This window comes from Diceros bicornis, chromosome 26, assembly GCF_020826845.1.
Source record: "Diceros bicornis minor isolate mBicDic1 chromosome 26, mDicBic1.mat.cur, whole genome shotgun sequence".
Taxonomy (NCBI): domain Eukaryota; kingdom Metazoa; phylum Chordata; class Mammalia; order Perissodactyla; family Rhinocerotidae; genus Diceros; species Diceros bicornis.
The window spans coordinates 35091077-35109364 of NC_080765.1; the positions used below are offsets into that span (position 1 = coordinate 35091077).

Sequence of the window (18288 nt, forward strand, 5' to 3'; positions counted from 1 at the left end):
AAACCTGAGATTTTCATTGGGATTGCATGTGATCGATAAATCAATGCAAGGAGAATTGATGCCTTCAAATCTTGAATTTCCCCATCAATGAACACAGTATAGCTCTCCGTTTATTTAGGTCTTCTTTATTGTCTCAATAAAATTTTACAATATTTTCCAAATATTGTAAAATACATCTTGTACATCTTTTGTGAGATGTTAGATCTTTTTATTCAGTTTTCCTTGGGTGTAGGAGGGACACTTGCTTTTTACCCTTTTGAACTGTGTGGATTTTTTTTTTTTTTTTACCATACGCACATATTTTTCAAAATAAAAATCATTAAGATTTTTGAATCAGTACCAAATATATTGTGGTTCTTCAAACACCAAAACTATAAGAAAGTCCACAGGGGAAAGTCTCTCTCCCACTCCTATGTCTATTCACATATTCCCAATACTTTCCAATAGGTAACTGCTGTTATTAGTCTCTTATTTATCCTTCCAGAATTCTTCATACACATACCCCTAAATGTATATGTCCTCTTGCTGTGGTCTGAACATTTGGGTTCCACCAAAATTCACATGTTGAAATCCTAACCCCCAACGTGATGGTATTAGGGGGTGGAGATTTTGGGAAGTGATTAGGTCATAAGAGTGGAGCCCTGATATGTGAGGTTATCGCCTTCATGAAAGAGACCCCATAGAGCTCCTTTGCCCCTTCTGTTGCTGAACCAAGTGGGCTCGCCTCCCGGTGAGTTACATAAAGACTCAACACCAGTGGAAGTTGTCTCACAAAGTAAAATGTATTTGTAGCAAATAGGAGGCCATGAGAAATCATTTCCAAAGTCACAGCGTCCCAGAACAAAGGGAAGCAGGAACTTTTACTTGGTTGGGGAATGAATAATCAAAAGGGAGAGGCGGGTATTTATTTGGAGAACAGGCTCCAAAGGGCTCATTTGGAGAACATGCTTCCACATAATGAGGCCTAAGCTCCTCCTGGAGAGATCTTTGCATTAAAAATAAGGCAAAGGTCACAGGCACAGGTCTTGTGGTGAGGCTTGGTCAGTTTCAGGATGGCTGGTGGTTACATCTCCTTAACACACAAAAGGAAAAGAAACAACTTGGAAAAACAGTTAATTGCTTCCAAACCCACCTTTGAGTTTTTCCCGGGCACCTAGTCAGTGACACTCCCACCTTGTGGGGACACAGCAAGAAGACACCAGCCACGAACCAGAAAGAGGACCCTCACTAGAATGCAGCCATGCTGGCACCTTGGTCTTAAACTTCCCAGCTTCCAGAACTATGTGAGAAATAAATTTCTGTTGTTCATAAGCCACTCAGTCTGTGGTCTTTTGTTATAGCAGCCTGAGCAGACTATGACACCTCTCTTCTCAAAATAAATGCCATAGATTTTGTATCTTTTTGACAAAATTTCTCCCAAGACTTGCAGGCAAGGTGAGAAGCCAGGGCCCAGTGGCTGTGTTACTTGCGTTCAGAAGAAGCTGAGTCTGCAAATTCCAACACATGATGATAAAGAGATCTCTGGGGAGACGTTCTCCAGCTTTACGCTCTGTTCTCTGCACAGGCCTTTTTTATTTTTGATCATCATTTATGTTACAAAGAGCCAGCCCTCTGCTGTGCTAAGCACTTTATATACTTGACCTCTCTTCTCTTTTTCACTCCTCCCTGCAAACAGGGCCCATGTAGGCACAGTGGCTAAGGCCCATGATACTTTGGGGGCTCCTTTAAAATATTTTAATTCTTTTACAATTAGAAGAAAAAAATAAATAGGACCCTGCCTTCATTCTATTTGTCTTTATACCAATGCAATCATGAAATATACTTTTACATATTTTTGTTTATGGGGGAATGTGGCCTGGCCAGCTCCCCTAAGAGGTAGGTAGTGTTGTTATACAAATTATCCAAGGGAAAAAACTAAAGTCTGAGATTGACTTGGCCAAGGTCAAGTGTGGGAACAGGGGCTTGATCCCAGGCCTGGGGAACCCTAAAGCTCTTACGCTTGCCCACTAGGCTAAAGGGCCTCTGGGTCAACACTTCCACCTCCGGGGGATGTGTCTGTCTGGAGCTGGGGAGATCTACCCTGGAAGGAGAAGACTTAGAGGAGATTTGACACAGTCTTCAAATATTTTAAGGGCTGTCACGTGGAAAAAGGATTAGCCTTGTTTTGTATTGCTCCAGAGAACAGAGCTAGGATAGGTAGAACCAGATTGCAGGGAAGTAGATTTTGACCCAGTGATATAATGAACTTACTGGGAGTAGCAAGACCCCTGTCAGTATCGATTTATCCTGGAAACCACAGACAGGGAGTTTGACCCCGTCTTTGGCGAAAAAAGAATTCGAGACAAGGTTGTATTGGAGAGATTGGGGCCTTGAGAAGGGAGTTGGATGAGAACAAGATGAACCTTAATGTCCCTTTAATATTAAGATTCTACAGGTGCAAATATTAGCAGTTCAGCAAGTGTAGAGGAGTTGGAATCCTCCATACCCCTACCCTAATTTCACCAACCCTTATTGAGCCCTCTCATACACTACTGGTGGGAGCATAAATGGATACAATGTTTTTGGAAGAGCTGTTGGCAGAATCTATTAATATTTACACTGTTCATACCTTTTGACTTAGCAATTCTATTTTGAAGATTGTATAATATAAGCACACAACTATGCAAAGATAATTTGCCCAAGGATGTTCACCCACAGTGTGTTTATAATTGCAAAATGTTGGCAATAGTCTAAGTGTCCATCAGAAGGGCACTGGTTAAATGAGTGATGATATATGATTGATATGTCGTGCATTGTATTAACGATCCAGGCTCTACTGTAGGCCCTAGGGATCCAAAAATGAGCATAAGTGACCAAGGCCCCCACACCTGTGGATGTCTCCCTTGTGGAGGGCGGGGGAATGTCAGACAATAAACAAACACACTTAATAAGTAAATCATACTGCATGTTAGCAGGTGGTAAGGGCTGTGTTGAGAAATTGGGAATGTAGGGTGGAGACAGGGGCAGGTTGTAGTTTTAGGTATGGTGGCCAGGTGGCCTCAGAGAAGGTGACTCTGAGAAAGACTTGAAGCCCGGTGGGACACCCACCGCTTCCCGGTGTTCTAAGGTGGAAATTCACTGGGGAATACCTTTGGCAGGCCCTGAAAGGACAGGAGCTATTGTTCATTTTAGTCCTGAAATTAGCAAGAGGTCACAAAACTCTTATCTAAAGAAGATGCTTAAAAGCATTTCAGCTTGCAAATGAAGAGTGGGAGGGCTTGGGCTCTGGCCCCTGTGTTATCTTCCTCCCCAGAAAGGAATTGAAACATCTCAATGAAGGGGAAGGTCTCTACCTGAGCATTCTGTTTGCCTGGATGCCTTTGTAGCAATTGGTCCATTGTGTTCCCAGTTTAACTGCAGGCGGAGGCTCCTCAGCACGCTTGGTCCTTGATAACAGCCCCACAGCTCCTCCCCCATTAGGCAATGATGAAGCCATGGGTGTGGTAAGCTCCCTCCCCAGCCAGGAGGTTAATATCAGCAGCTCATTAAGCTGCTGGAGTTGGTCCATATCAATGCATTTATTCCGAGTCTTGGCAGCAGACCCATGGGAGGTACCCAAGGGATGAGTTAGTTGCTAGCTTTCCCTGACTCCCAGCAGGCCTTATCTAGTTCCTTCTAAAAATAGCTCTGGCCTCTTTAGGAGAACAGGTATCTAATGGGGTCTGCTCTGGTTTAGGTGTTACCTAGAAAAAGGGGCTCCTTCACGGGGGAAGAGACAAATAAATTTCTACACAAAGCTGACAGTGAGTGAGAGAGGCCAATCAAGTCCCAATGGGGGGATGAGGAAGGCTTTGCTGGCACCAAGGACACTGCTGGTGGGCCCAGAGGAGACACAATGAAGTTTTGACACAGGGAAATGGGAGGTGGTGTCCTAGGCAGAGCACATGGCAAAGAAAAACGCAGGGAGGCTGCTAACAATGGAGCATATTCAAGCTGTTCTAAGTAGTTCCTTTTGTCTGAAGCATAGTGATAAAGAAAAGAGTAAATAATAGTCATATAACTAACATTCATTGTACACTTACTATGTGCCCACCAGTGTTCGAAGCACTTTCTACTCCATCACACAACAATCCTATAAGAAAGTATAGTAATATCCCAACTCTCTAGGGAAGGACGCAGAGGCAAAGATGCATTGATAATTTGCCCATTTGTGGCCAAGGGGTTTGTAAAACACCACTACCACCAACAATAATAGCCTCAATAATCAACTGCCACCTAGCTCTCTCCTGAGGACTGGACATTCCTCTTCCTCTGATCCAACCCTCACTGTCCAGGTGAGGAAACTGAGGCTTGAGTAGAGGGACTGCCCAGCTCAAAACCAGGTAGCTGGTTATGGGTAGAGCCAAGATGGAAATCCAGGACTGACTTCCAAGTCCAGGTTCTTAACCATTCTGTTGAATGACAGTTTCCTTCACTCAAGCAACAGATGAAGATGTGTTTTGTGCATATTCATCTGGCAACTGGAATTTGGAGGGGAAGGAGGAAAGAAGCCTTAAGATCGATAAGAGGAGTCATTCCCAACCTGTCTGCATATCAGAATCATTGGGGGAAGTGTATTAAGGTACAGATTCCTGGAGTCTGAGTCAGCAGGTTTGGGTGGGGCTCTGGAATCACATTTTTAACAAAGGACCTTGATGATCCTAATGTACACTTTATAGGCAGCATAGCAGTGTAGCTAATAGCCTGCGCTCTGGAATCAGACAGTCTGGGTTTAAATCCCAGCTCTGTTTCTTACCAGCTGTGTGTGTCCTGGGCAAATTACTCAACCTCTCTGTGACTCAGTTCCCTCATGTACAAAGTGGAGATGATAATAGTACTTATTACATAGGGTTGCTGTGAGGATTAAATGAGTATATTCATGCAAAATGTTTATATCTGTATATGACACAGTCAGTGCTCAATAAGCATTCACTGTGGCGATAATGATGGTGGTAATCGGCAGCCAGGTTTGGGAACCACTGAATTAAGAGCTTGTTGAAATAATGTAAAGTAGCATTTCCTAAATTGTGTCTCTGATCTGAGAGAGAAGAATATTCTTATCTTATGGATTTATCAACAGACTATGTATTAAATAATAAGAGATGTCTTTATTCCTAGGAAATACAAAGTGAAGTATTTAGATGTAAAGGGGCATACTGTATGCAACTTACTCTCAAATGGTTTATATACATATAATATATAATGGTTCAAATTCAAATATATATAATATATAATTTATATATATATATAATTATTGTTGAACCATTTAAGAGTATGTGTGTGTCTCTGTGTGTGTATGTATATATATATATATATATAACAACAACAACAAGAGTACCAACAAACACATAATGGGAATCCCAGGAGGAAAAGAAAGAGAAAAGGACAGAAAGAATATTGAAGAAATAATGGCCAAAAACTTCCTAAATTTAATGAAAGATGTGAATCTGAACATTCAGGAAGCTCAATGAATCCCAGTAGGATAAATTCAAAGGGATCCATATTGAGACACATTATAATCAAACTGTTGAAAGACAAAGACAGAGAATCCTGAAAGCAGCAAGAGAGAAGCAACTCATCACATACAAGGATCCTCAATAAGGTTATAAGCTAATTTCTCATCAGAAACCATGGAGGCCAGAAGGCAGTGGAATGACATATTCAAAGTGCTGGAAGACAGTAAACTGTCAACCAAGAATTCTATAACCAGTAAAACTATCCTTCACAATTAAAGGAGAAATTAAAACATTCCCAGGGAAATGAGAACTGAGAGAGATCATTGCTGGTAGACCTGACCTGCAAGAAATGCTAAAGGGAGTCCTTCAGGCTGAAATGAAAGGACATTGGACAGTAATTCAAATTCACATGGAGAAATAAATAACACTAGTAAAGGTAACCACATAAAAGTCAGTATTAATGTACTTTTGGTTTGTTACTCCTCTTTTTTTATACGTGATTTAAAAGACAACTATGTAAAACAATAATTACAAATCTATTTTTGATAGGCACATAATGTATAAATATGTAATTTGTGACAATAACAACATAAAGGGGAGAATGGAGTCATAGAGGAATAAAATTTTTGTATATTATTGAAGCTAAATTGGTAATAATTCTAACTAGATTGTTACAAATTCAAGTGTTGATTATAATTTCCAGGGTAACCACTAAGGAAATAATTGAAAAATATATAGTAAAAGAGGTGAGAATGGAATCAAATGGTATACTAGAAAATATCTATCTAACACAAAAGAAGGTGGTAAAAGAGGAATTGAGGAACAGAAAAGATATGACATATAGAAAACAAACAGCAAAATGGCAGAAGTAAGTTTTTACTTATCAATAATCACATCAAATGTGAACAAATTAAACTCTCCAATTAACAGGCAGATTGACAGAATGGCTAAAATAACATGAGCCAATTCTATGCTCACTTTAGATTCAAAGATACAAATAGGTTGAAAATCAAAGGATGGAAAAAGATATTCCATACAAACAACAGCCAGAAGAGAGCTGGAATGGTTATACTAACAGCAGAAAAATAGACTTTAAATCAAAAATTGTTGCAAGAGACAAAAAAGGACATTATCTAATGATAAAAGGTAGAGCCATCAAAAAGATATAAGAATTATAAACATATATGCACCTAAAACAGAGCCCCAAAATATATGAAGCAAAAACTGTCAGAATTGAAGGAGAAATAAACAGTTCAATGATAACATTTGGAGACTTCAACACCCTACTTTTAAAAATAGAACTATTAGACAAAAAATAAACAAGGAAATACAAGACTTGAAGAACACTATAAAGCAACCAAACCTAACAGACATATATACAACACTCCATCCAACAATAGCAGAATACACATTCTTCTCTAGTGCACGTGGAACATTCTCCAAGATAGACCATATGCTAGGCCACAAAACAAGTCTCAATAAATTTTAAAAAGATTGGAATTATACAAAGTATCTTCTTCAATCAAAACGGAATGAAACTAGAAATCGATAACAGAAGGAAAACTGAAAAATTGACAAATATATGCAAATTAAACAATATACTTTAAAACAACCAATGGGTGAAAGAAAACATCAGAAGAGAAATTATAAAATAATTTGAGAGAAAGGAAAATAAAAATACAGCATATAGGAATTTATGGGATGCAGCAAAAGCAGTGCTCAGAGGGAAATATATAGCTGTAAACACATTAAAAATGAAAGAAGATCTCAAATGAATAATCTAACTTCCCACCTTAAAGAATTAGAAAAAGAAGCTCAAACTACACTCAAAGCAAGCAGGAGGAAGAAAATAATAAAGATTAGAGTGAAGATAAACAAAATAAAGAATAGAAAAGCAAGAGAGAGAATCAACAAACCCAAAGCTTGGTTTATTCTTTGAAAAGATCAACAAAATTAATAATTTTTTAGCTAGACTGACCAAGAAAAAAAGAGAGAAGACTCAAATTACTAAAATCAGGAATCAAAGGAGGGACATTACTACCAACCTTACAGAAATTAAATAAAAATACTCTAAACAGTTGTATGTCAGCAAATTAGAAAACCTAGATAAAATGGACAAATGTCTAGAAATACACAAACTCCCAAAACTAACTCAAGAAGAAATAGAAAATCTGAATAGAACTAGAACAAGTAAAAAGATTGAATTAGTGATAATAAATAAAAATTCTAATAAAAGGAAGCCCAGGATCACATGGCTTCACTGGTAAATTCTATCAAGTATTTAAATAATTAGTACCAATCCTTCTGAACCCTTCCAAAAAGTAGACGAGGGAGTGGCACTTCCTAACTTACTCTGAGGCCAGCATTACCCTGATCCCACAGCCAGACAAAGACATCACAAGAAGAGAAAACCACAGACCAATGTCCCTTATGGATAAAAATGCAAACATCCTGGGCCGCCCTGTGGCTTAGGGGTTAAGTGCGCGTGCTCTGCTACTGGCGGCCCGGGTTCAGATCCCAGGCGCGCACCAACGCACCGCTTCTCCGGCCATGCTGAGGCCTCATCCCACATATGGCAACTAGAAGGATGTGTAACTATGACATACAACTATCTACTGGGGCTTTGGGGGGAAAAAAGAGGAGGATTGGCAATAGATGTTAGCTCAGAGCCGGTCTTCCTCAGCAAAAAGAGGAGGATTAGCACGGATGTTAGCTCAGGGCTGATCTTCCTCACACACAAAAAAATGTAAACATCCTCAACAAAATAGTAGCAAATTGAATTCAGCAGCATAAATACAGATTATACATCATGATCAAATGAGATTTACCCCAGAAATGCAAAGGTGATTCAACATTTTAAAAATCAATCAATGTCATACACTACATTAATAGAATGAAGGGAAAAAAACTCACACGAACATCCTAATGGGTGCAGAAAAAAAGTATTTGATAAAATCCAACATCCTTTCATGATGAAAATACTCAACAATTAGGACTAGAAGGGAACTTCTTTGACATAATAAGGGGTGTGTATGAAAAACCCACATCATATGCAGTGATGAAAGACTTGAAGATTTCCTCCTGAGATCAAGAACGAGACAAGGATGCCTGCTTTTGCTACGTCTATTCAACATGGTACTTGAATGTTTTTTTTATTTTATTTTATTTATTTATTTTTTCCCTCCAAAGCCCCAGTAGATAGTTGTATGTCATAGCTGCACATTCTTCTAGTTGCTGTATGTGGGACGCGGCCCCAGCATGGCCAGAGAAGCGGTGTGTCGGTGCGCGCCCGATATCCAAACCCGGGCCGCCAGCAGCAGAGCACACGCACTTAACCGCTAAGCCACGGAGCCGGCCCTAATTTTTTTTTTTTTTAATTTTATTTATTTATTTTTCCCCCCAAAGCCCCAGTAGATAGTTGTATGTCATAGCTGCACATCCTTCTAGTTGCTGTATGTGGGACACAGCCTCAGCGTGGCTGGAGAAGCGGTGCCTCGGTGTGCGCCCAGGATCCGAACCCGGGCTGCCAGTAGCGGAGCGTGCGCACTTAACCGCTAAGCCAGGGGGCCGGCCCTTGAATGTTTTAAAATATAGGTTTTATTATTATTCAGGTATGATGAGGCCAACAGACCAGGAGATGACTGCCGTTGAAAAGACAGTTTATTATACTCAGAGGTCCCGAGAGGAGAGAGCATGCCACACCATGGAGGGCCACATAGGGAAGCACTGGGGTCGGTCAGGAGGCAAAGGAAAAGGGGGAACTGTGGGCAAGAGCCTTTATTGGAGTATCAAAGGGAAGAAATTGCAGAGGTAGGGTAAATAGGCTTAGGATTGGCTAGTTTGAATAATTTCACTGGGCATTGGGGTATAATGGCTGTCCCTAATTGTCTGATACCTGACCCTGAAAACTACAAAACATTGCTGAAAGAAATTAAAGATGACCTAAATAAATAGAAAGACATCGTGTGTCTATGGATTGCAAGATTTAATACTAAGGTGGCTACACAAAAGCAATCTACAGATTTAATGCCATCTCTATCAAAATTCCAATGTCCTTTTTTGCAGACATGGGAAAGCCAAAACTAAAATTTATATGGTATTGCAAGGGACCCCAAAAAGCCAAAGCAATCTTGTAAAAGAGCAAATTTAGAAGACTCAAACTTGGTGATTTAAAACTTACTACAAAGCTACACTAATCAAACAGTGTGGTACTGGCACAAGGAGAGACATATAGATGAATGGAATACAGTCAAGATTCTGGAAATAAACTCATACCTCAATGGTCAACTGATTTTTGACAAGAGAGCCAAGACCATTCATTAGGGGAAGGAATAGTCTCTTCAACAAATGGTCATGAACAACTGAATATCCACATGCAAAAGAAGGAAGTTGGACCTTGAACTCACACCATCTACAAAAATTAACTCAAAAGGGATCAACAGGAGCTAGCCCAGTGGCATAGTGGTTAAGTTTGTGCTCTCTGCTTCAGCAGCCCAGGGTTCGCGGGTTCATATCCCTGGCACAGACCTATGCACCGCTCATCAAGCCATGTTGTGGCGGCGGCCCACATACAAAATAGAAGGAGATTGGCACAGTTGTTAGCTCAGCAACAATCTTTCTCAAGCAAAAAGAGGATTGGCAATGGGTGTTAGCTCAGGGCCAATCTTCCTCACCACAAAAAAACCACAAAAGGATCAATAACCTAAATATAAGAGTTAAAACTATAAAATACTTAGAGGACAACCTAGAGGCAAATCTTCATGATCTTGGATTTGGCAATGGTTTCTTAAACATGACACCAAAAGCACAAGCAGCAACAACAAAAATAGGTAAATTGGACTTCATCAAAATTAAAAACCATCAAAGGACACTATCGAGAGTGAAAAGATAACCCCCAGAATGGGAGAAAATATTTGCAAATCATATATTTGATAAGGCTCTAGTATCCAGAATATGTAAAGAACTTTTACAACTCAACAACAAAAAAACGAAGAACTCAATTCAAAAATGGGCCAGGGGCTGGACCGGTGGTATAACACTTGAGTTTGCGCACTCCACTTCAGCGGCCCGGGGTTGGCCGGTTCAGATCCTGGGCGTAGACCTACTCACTGCTCATCAAGCCATACTGAGGCGGTGTCCCACATAGAGGAGCTAGAAGGATGTACAACTATGACATACAACTCTCCACTGGGGCTCTGGGAAGAAAAAGGAGAAAAGGAGGAAAATAGGCAACAGATGTTAGCTCAGGGCCAATCTTCCTCAAAGAAAAAAAAAAAGAAGAAGTTTAAAAAAAAAAAATGGGCCAAAGATTTGAATAGACATTTCTCCAAAGAAGATACAGGTTTTTCTCCACTATCCAAAAGTAGAGTGCTCCTATGAGACCTTTCATAAGCTGAAATGGTATAAAGTGAAGAAACAATTACCATCAATTTATATGGGAAAAATTTGTCATTTTTCCCATAGCATTTGTCATGCTAATGTCATTAGCATTCCCAGACCCTAAAAATAACCTACCAAATCATACCAAATAACACATAAAACCTAAAATCACACTAACATATAGTGAAAGCAGGAATTATATGATGAATATGCAGCCTATAGAGAGCAGAAATAATGTAAGCACAGTGGAGTTTCACTTATCAGAATCGGGAAGACAGGAGCACGCTGGAAGGCTGTGGTGGTGATCATGGTGCCTTAGGCTGCGTTGTTGGAGGTGGGGGTGGTGGGAGGTACAGGAGACTGGGGTGTAGGAGAGCGGAAGGGGGTCCTCTGTTAACATCTCATCAGGGCAGGCAAGTCACTAACATCTATACCTTCTTCTATGTCTGTTGCCTCGATGTCGAAAGTCGGGGTTCGTCGTCTGCTGTGGCTGCTGTGGAAGGCTTCAAAGACAACGGTATGCTTGACTGCTTAGCCTCTCTAACAGCTCACCGCAAAACAAACGCTGAATGCTATTTTCTGTTTTCACCTTTTTTCGTAAAAGCCAAAATCCTCTTCGGATTTCTTTCAGTTAGCAAAAACAGGTACTGATATAGTCTTTTGTAAAAACAGGTAGCGTAAAGCCAGCTTTTGGATAGCAGGGGAAACTTGTATTCATATGGCCAACAAGCACGTAAAAAGAGGCTCAACATCATTAGTCACTAAGAAAATGCAAATAAAAACCACTTCATAGACAGTAGGAAGACCATAATTAAAAAAAATGGAAAATAACAAGCGTTGACGAGGATGTGGAGAAATTGGAACCCTTATGCATTGCTGATGGGAATGTAAAACAGTGCAGTCTCTGTGGAAACACAGTTTGGCAATTTCTCCAAAAGGTAATCAGGGAATTACCATATGACACAGCAATCCCATGCCTGGGTATATACCTGAGAATTGACAACAGGTGTTCAAACATTGACTAGTACACAATGTTCATAGCAGCATTATTCATAATAGTCCAAAAGTGGAAACAATCCAAATGTCCATCAACTGCCGACTGGATAAATAATAGATAGTCTATTCATACAATGGAATATTAGCCATAAAAAGGAATGAAGTATTGATACATGCTACAACTTGGATGAACCTTGAAAACATGCCATGTGAAAGAACGCAGACCTAAAAGACCACCTATTGTATGAATCCATTTATATGAAGTGTCCAGAATAAGCAAATCCCTAGAGACAGGAAGTAGGTTAGGGGTTGTCAGGGCCTAGAGGGTGGAGGGAGGGAGGAATGGAGAGCGACTGCCTAATGGAAACAGTTTCTTTTTGGTGTGATGAAAATGCTCTGGAATAGATAGTGGTGATGATCACACAACACTGTGAATGTGCTAAAAGCCACCGAGTTGTATACTTTAAAATGCTGATTTTTAAGTAATGTAAATTTTACCTCAATACTCAATAAAATGAATAGAAATATGATCCAGTTCAGACTAATGGGATATGAGGAGAGCTTTGCTAAGTGTTTCCGGGGAAGATCTTCCTGGCTCTCTGGGAGAGGTTCTGGAAGTTGTTCTCTTGTCTCTTCTGACCATTGTAATGCTTGAATGTGATACCGGGAACAGCTTCACTCATTTCACCAACACTTAAAAAAATGGCATCCGTCTGTGGAGGAGGGGATAAGACGGTCACTTGCATGCAATTTTGCACTGGGCCCTGAATAAATGCTCCTCATTGAGTAGGTGGGTGGGGGCTGAAGTTCAGCTTGTGTTCTTCTTGATATGGCGTTGAGTCTTCCCAAGGAAGGAGATGTTTTTAAAAACAATTGTCTGCCCAGAGGGGCCCTTTCTCTAATTTGCTTGAGGCCACCATATATACTGGTAGCAGCAGGGTTAATCCATGAGAATATACGGAAAGGGAGCCAGGGCCGCGGGCATAAGGTAGCCTTAAATCTGCCCAGTGTCTGGAATTCCAGTTAGGTTTAACATTAAATTTTCTTACCAATAAGGTGGTTTGATTTGCATCTGAAAAAAAAAGTCTAATCAATCAGGAGGGTTTTTTGTTTTTAGTGGAGGGAGTAAGGAATGGAGGGAAAGTCAGTCAGACAGATAGCTGCTGATCTGACCTTACTCTGGAAAAACCTGCCCAAATATGCCCGAGATCCATCTGTCCACTGAAAGAGACTGAGGGAGGTCTTTAATCTAGACAAATCTTCCAGTGATCTATTTGGACATTTTAAACGGCCCCATAAACTGTCATCTATTTTCTATTTGATGCATCATGGACCAATACGACAATTGGTGTTATTACATCTCATTTCTATTCAAGAAGGAATATTTATAAATGTTCTGTACAAATGTTCTTATAAATGTTCTGTAAAATTTATGTTTGAACACCAAATTTAATCTGACGTTTAGACTGAGAAGCAATAAAAAATTTATTGATCTTATACACACACACACACACACACACACACACACACGTGAAGGAAGAGGCCAGATGGAGTGCTGACGGCCTCCTGGAGGATGAGCAGGAGGATGGCCAGAATCCTAACGGTGAGTTTAAACAGGACTCTTGATTACAAGAGATGAAAGTTCCAATTACCTTAAACCAAAATTTATTGACGCGTGTATCTAAAATGTCCAGCGGTAGATTTGGCTTCATGGTCCAGGAGCTCAACTAGCTCTATCGCTTGGTTCTGCTTTTCTCTTTGTTGGTGTCATTCTCAGTCAGCTTCTTCTCACTCGGAGCCATAGATGACACCCAGCACTTCCAGCTACATCCTGCCTAGTGACCCCAAAGAAAGAGCACATCCCTCGTCCAACAGCTGCAGCCGATGTCTCGGGTTAGAGTCTCATTGGCGCTGCTTGGGTCCCCAGTCCATTTCTTAAATTTTTTTTTTCCCCCAAAGCCCCAGTAGATAGTTGTATGTCATAGCTGCACATCCTTCTAGTTGCTGTATGTGGGACGCGGTCTCAGCATGGCCAGAGAAGCGGTGCGTCTGTGCGCGCCCGGGATCCGAACCTGGGCCGCCAGTAGCGGAGCGCACACACTTAACTGCTAAGCCACGGGGCCGGCCCCCCAGTCCATTTCTGAACCAATCTCTGAGGCTGGTGGGGTTGTGTGCAATGTCCTAACTGGCTAGACCTGGGTCTTATGCCCACTCCTGCAGCCCCACTGAAAGGGGCGGTGGGGGGCGTAAACAGTTCCCCAAGGGAACTTGAGGGTGCTGTTCATTCTGGAAGAATGGCCAAAGCTGAGTGGAAACAACAGACATTTAAAGCATACGACAGACAAGTCCTGTAGGATCAGCCCCTTCAGACTCACTTTGTGCCTCTCCTTTCTGCCCATGCCACTCAGGCCTGATTTCACTTCCTCGAATGTGCTCATGGTGCCACCTCAGGCCTTTCCACATGCTGTTCCACGTTCCTAGAATGCTTTTCCGCCACTGTGCCTAGTTAACACCTACTTGTCCTTCAGCTCTCAGCCCAAACATCACTTCCTCAGGGAAGCTGTGGCAGCTGTATTTTCCAAATACAGCCACGATTATACCTTGCATGACACAAGCTTTTCTTACAAGGTGACTTCGACACTCTGCCAGTTGAGAGGTGTGGTCTGTGTTTCCTTCCCTTGAATCCAGGTGAGCTTGAGACTACCGTGAAAGTGACACTAGGTGACTTTTGAAGCTAGTGACACCATGTGACTAGGTGAAAAACTTCTGCCTGGCTCTCCTGGGAGGCTCACTGTGGGAACCCACAGCTGACAGCCAGCACCGACTTGCCAGCCACGTGACTGAGCCATCTTAAAGCAGGTTCTCCAGAACCCTGACAACATCAAGTGACAGATGCCAGACACAAGAGGCCACATATTGTATGCTTCCATTCATATGAGATGTCCAGAATATGAATATCTATGGAGACAGAAAGTAGACTCGTGGTTGCCAGGGGCTGGGGAGACGGAAGCGTGGGGAATGACTGCTGAGGGGTCCAGGATTTCTTCTTAGGGAAATGAAAATGTCCTGGAATTAGATAGCGATGATGGTTGCACAGCCTTGTGAATACAATTGTACAGTTTAAAGTGGTGAATTTTACGGTATATAAATTATATCTTTTTTAAAAAGCAGACCCTCCAATCCCAGGTAAGCCACCCCTGCTGATGCCATGTGGAGCACAGACTTGCTGTCCAGGCCAAATTCTGCTCAAATTGCAGATTTGTGGACAAACTAAATGACTGTGGTTGTTTTAAGCCAGTGAGTTTTGGGATAGTTTGTTACAGAGCAATAGATGCTGATATAGAAGCTTTCCCTAACCACCTCCCCATTCTAAGGCAGGGCCCCTGTTGTCTCTGTATTTTTTATTATAGCACCTGTTTCCGTTTGTAATTAACTGTTTGATTAATTGCTGTCTTCCCCAGTGGCCAGTGAGCTCTGTGCAGCATCTTTAGCAAAGACCAATTCCCAGAGGCGCATGCACCCACGGTGTTTGAGAACTACGTGACAGATATGGAAGTGATGGGAAGCACATAGAGTTGTCCATTGACAGCCTTGATAGTTTAGAAAACATCCCAGAAAAATGGACTCCAGAAGTCAAGCATTTCTGTCTCAACGTGCCCATCATCCTGGTTGGGAACAAGGATCTTTGGAATGATGAGCACACGAAACGGGAGCTAGCTGAGATGACGCAGAAGCCAGTAAACCAGAAGACAGCGGGGATTTGGCAAACAGGATTGGGGCTCTTGTTCAGCAAAGACCAAAGATGAAGTGAGGGAGGTTTTTGAAATGGCCGTGAGAGCTGCTCTGCAAGCCAGAGGTGGGAAGAAAGAATCCACGTGCCTTGTCTTGTAAACGCTGCAAGGATAAGCCTTCATGCAGTTAATTTCAAAGTGCTGTTTATTAATCTTAGTGGATGATTGCTGGCCTTTTTCTTTTATCTATAATTTACCTAAGATTACAAATCAGAAGTCATCTTGCTATCAGTATTTAGAAGCCCACCATGATTTTTTTTTCCTCCCCAAAGTCCCAGTACATGGTTGTATATCCTAGTTGTAAGTTGTTCTCGTTTTTCTATGTGAGCCGCCGCCGCATGGCGACTGACAGACGGGAGGGGGGGTTCCGTGACCAGGAAGTGAGCCCGGTCCGCCGAAGTGGTGAGCGCCGAACCTTAACCACTAGCCATCAGGGCTGCCTCTAACCATGGTTATTAATGATGTCCAACTCATCTGGCCTTGAGGGTCCCTCTGACATCACCCTAACAGCCCTCCTCTGCTCTCTCACCTGACACACCCAGCGCTAATTCAAGGAATTTCTTAACTTCTTGCTTCTTTCTAGAAAGAGAAACAATTGGTAACTTTTGTGAATTAGGCTGTAACTACTTTATAACTCACATGTCCTGTCAGCTGCAAGGTCCTCGGGTGAGTCTCCACTTCGGAGCTTTACTCCTTAACAGATTTCATTGGCTTCGCTCTGGGATCCAGTTTTTTGCAAGTGTGCTCAGCCAGAAAGGCCCAAGTCCATACAGCTGGGGCAAAGTTACAGCTCTGTGGTTCCATATTAGTTACCTTACAGTTACTTCGTAATTAGTGCCACTCAATGTGTATTACCAAAAATAAGTATATCTACCCCAGACTAGATGTAGTATTTTTTGTATAACTGGATTTCCTAATACTGCTATTTGTCATCCCTGCAGAATGTGTATTGTTTTTTTAAAAAGAAAGTGTATTCGAAAATGTCAGATGGAAAATTCATTCTTAAAATTCCCGTTGTGTCAGTTTCTCTAATAAAAGACGGCCATATCACCCGTTTTCGGTCCCACGTATCTGTCTTGACATGAGTATAGCCATGTTTGGCTGCTCCATTGACCTATAGCCCCCAGCACACAAAGAAATACAAAGCTGCTTTCTGTGTGGTGGGAACTGGCCTTTTCCCGGGAACTGGCCTTTCTCCCACGGAGAGAGTTGCAAGTTGTAACATTTCAAGGCTCTTGGAGCGACGTAGCGCGGGATGGACTGGCCATCTGTGCCGGGCTAAGACGATAACCAAAGAGAACAATGCACGTACACAATTACTGGGCTGGGACGTTAGCCAGGGGGCTCAGTGCACGTACGCCACTGATAACCATTTGTGCATGGGAACACTAGATGCTTGCTCTGTAAACTCTGTAACTGCTTATATAAACTGCTGGAAACTGAGACCTGGTGCGAGTTCCACCTGTGGAAGGGACACCTTGCCCAGGACGTGTGATCCTTGCCCAGCCGCGTCGATTGACAGGGCTCTCCTGGCAGTGGGGCGTGGATGTTGTGAGCAATTGATTTGATGTGAAGTAATTGATTTGATATGAAGTAATTGATTTGATGTGTTCTCTTTTCGGTCAACCTGGTGTTTCTCTTTCCGGTTGATTTGTGTCATTTCCCTTCAGTTGATCTGGTGTTTCCCTTTCCGATCGATTTGATGTTTTTCCCTCTTATTATATGACCTATTCGGATCTGCTGCTATCTCAGCCGATGTGGATGTTTTCCCTGTCCAGTCGAGTTGGTGTTTTTTCCCTCTTATTATTTGACCTATTCGGATCTGTTTGCGGACTATCGCCTTTACTATCCTCTATATAATAAAATATACCTTCAGTCCATTTGTTTGGAGTGGAAAGTGTCTTTTACATCTCCGATCGAATCCCCAAACCTCTCATAACAGTATCCCAGTACCTCCTCCCGAGAGCTGGGCTGAGTAAATAGGAATTTGATTTTATGCCCGAAGATACACACCTCAGAAGGTGGCATAATCTGTCTCAAGTAGGCGGCAGAGTCTGGCTCTAGTTCAGACTAGAGTATTCTTTCTCTCACTGTATCCAGGTTCACTCCCAGAGGAGCCACCAGTAACCTTGGGTGGCACTCAGTTTCTCTCTTCTCTCCAGCTGACTAAACTTTCTTTCTGTACCAGCTAATTTTTCCACCTACTAATAGAATAAAGGCAGTTTTCTGAAAATCTAACACAGCTTTTAGCTAATTTGTAGCCACAACAACATTCCAGAAGGTACGTGATATTACAGTCTCCTTTTTACGGATGGAGAAATCACAGCTCAGAGAAGTACAGCAGTTTGCCTAGGGCCACATAACTAGCCAGCATTCACACCCAGTTCTGAATGATAACAGGTCTTGCGCAGATAACCAGGACCCTGCAATAGTGTCTTAGAAAGTCAGAGCTACAAGAGAACAGGGATGTGTTCGTAAGAAAGTTATCAAGAGCCAATGCAGCAGGTGACTACCCAGATGTCACCTTGCCTGGCTGAGCTCAAGGCTGGCTTTGCCATGAATCACCTATGTGACTTGAGCAAGGTACTTGACTCTTCTCTGCTTCCATTTTACTGTGTCTTTTCTCACAACGACTGGAAGCCCTAACT

At 41.9% G+C, this 18288-nt stretch overlaps 1 pseudogene; it reads left to right on the plus strand.

Moving 5' to 3' along the window:
- The first annotated feature begins 13653 nt into the window (after positions 1-13653).
- LOC131422023 (transforming protein RhoA-like) lies at positions 13654-15740 on the plus strand (annotated as a pseudogene).
- Positions 15741-18288: the final 2548 nt, after the last annotated feature.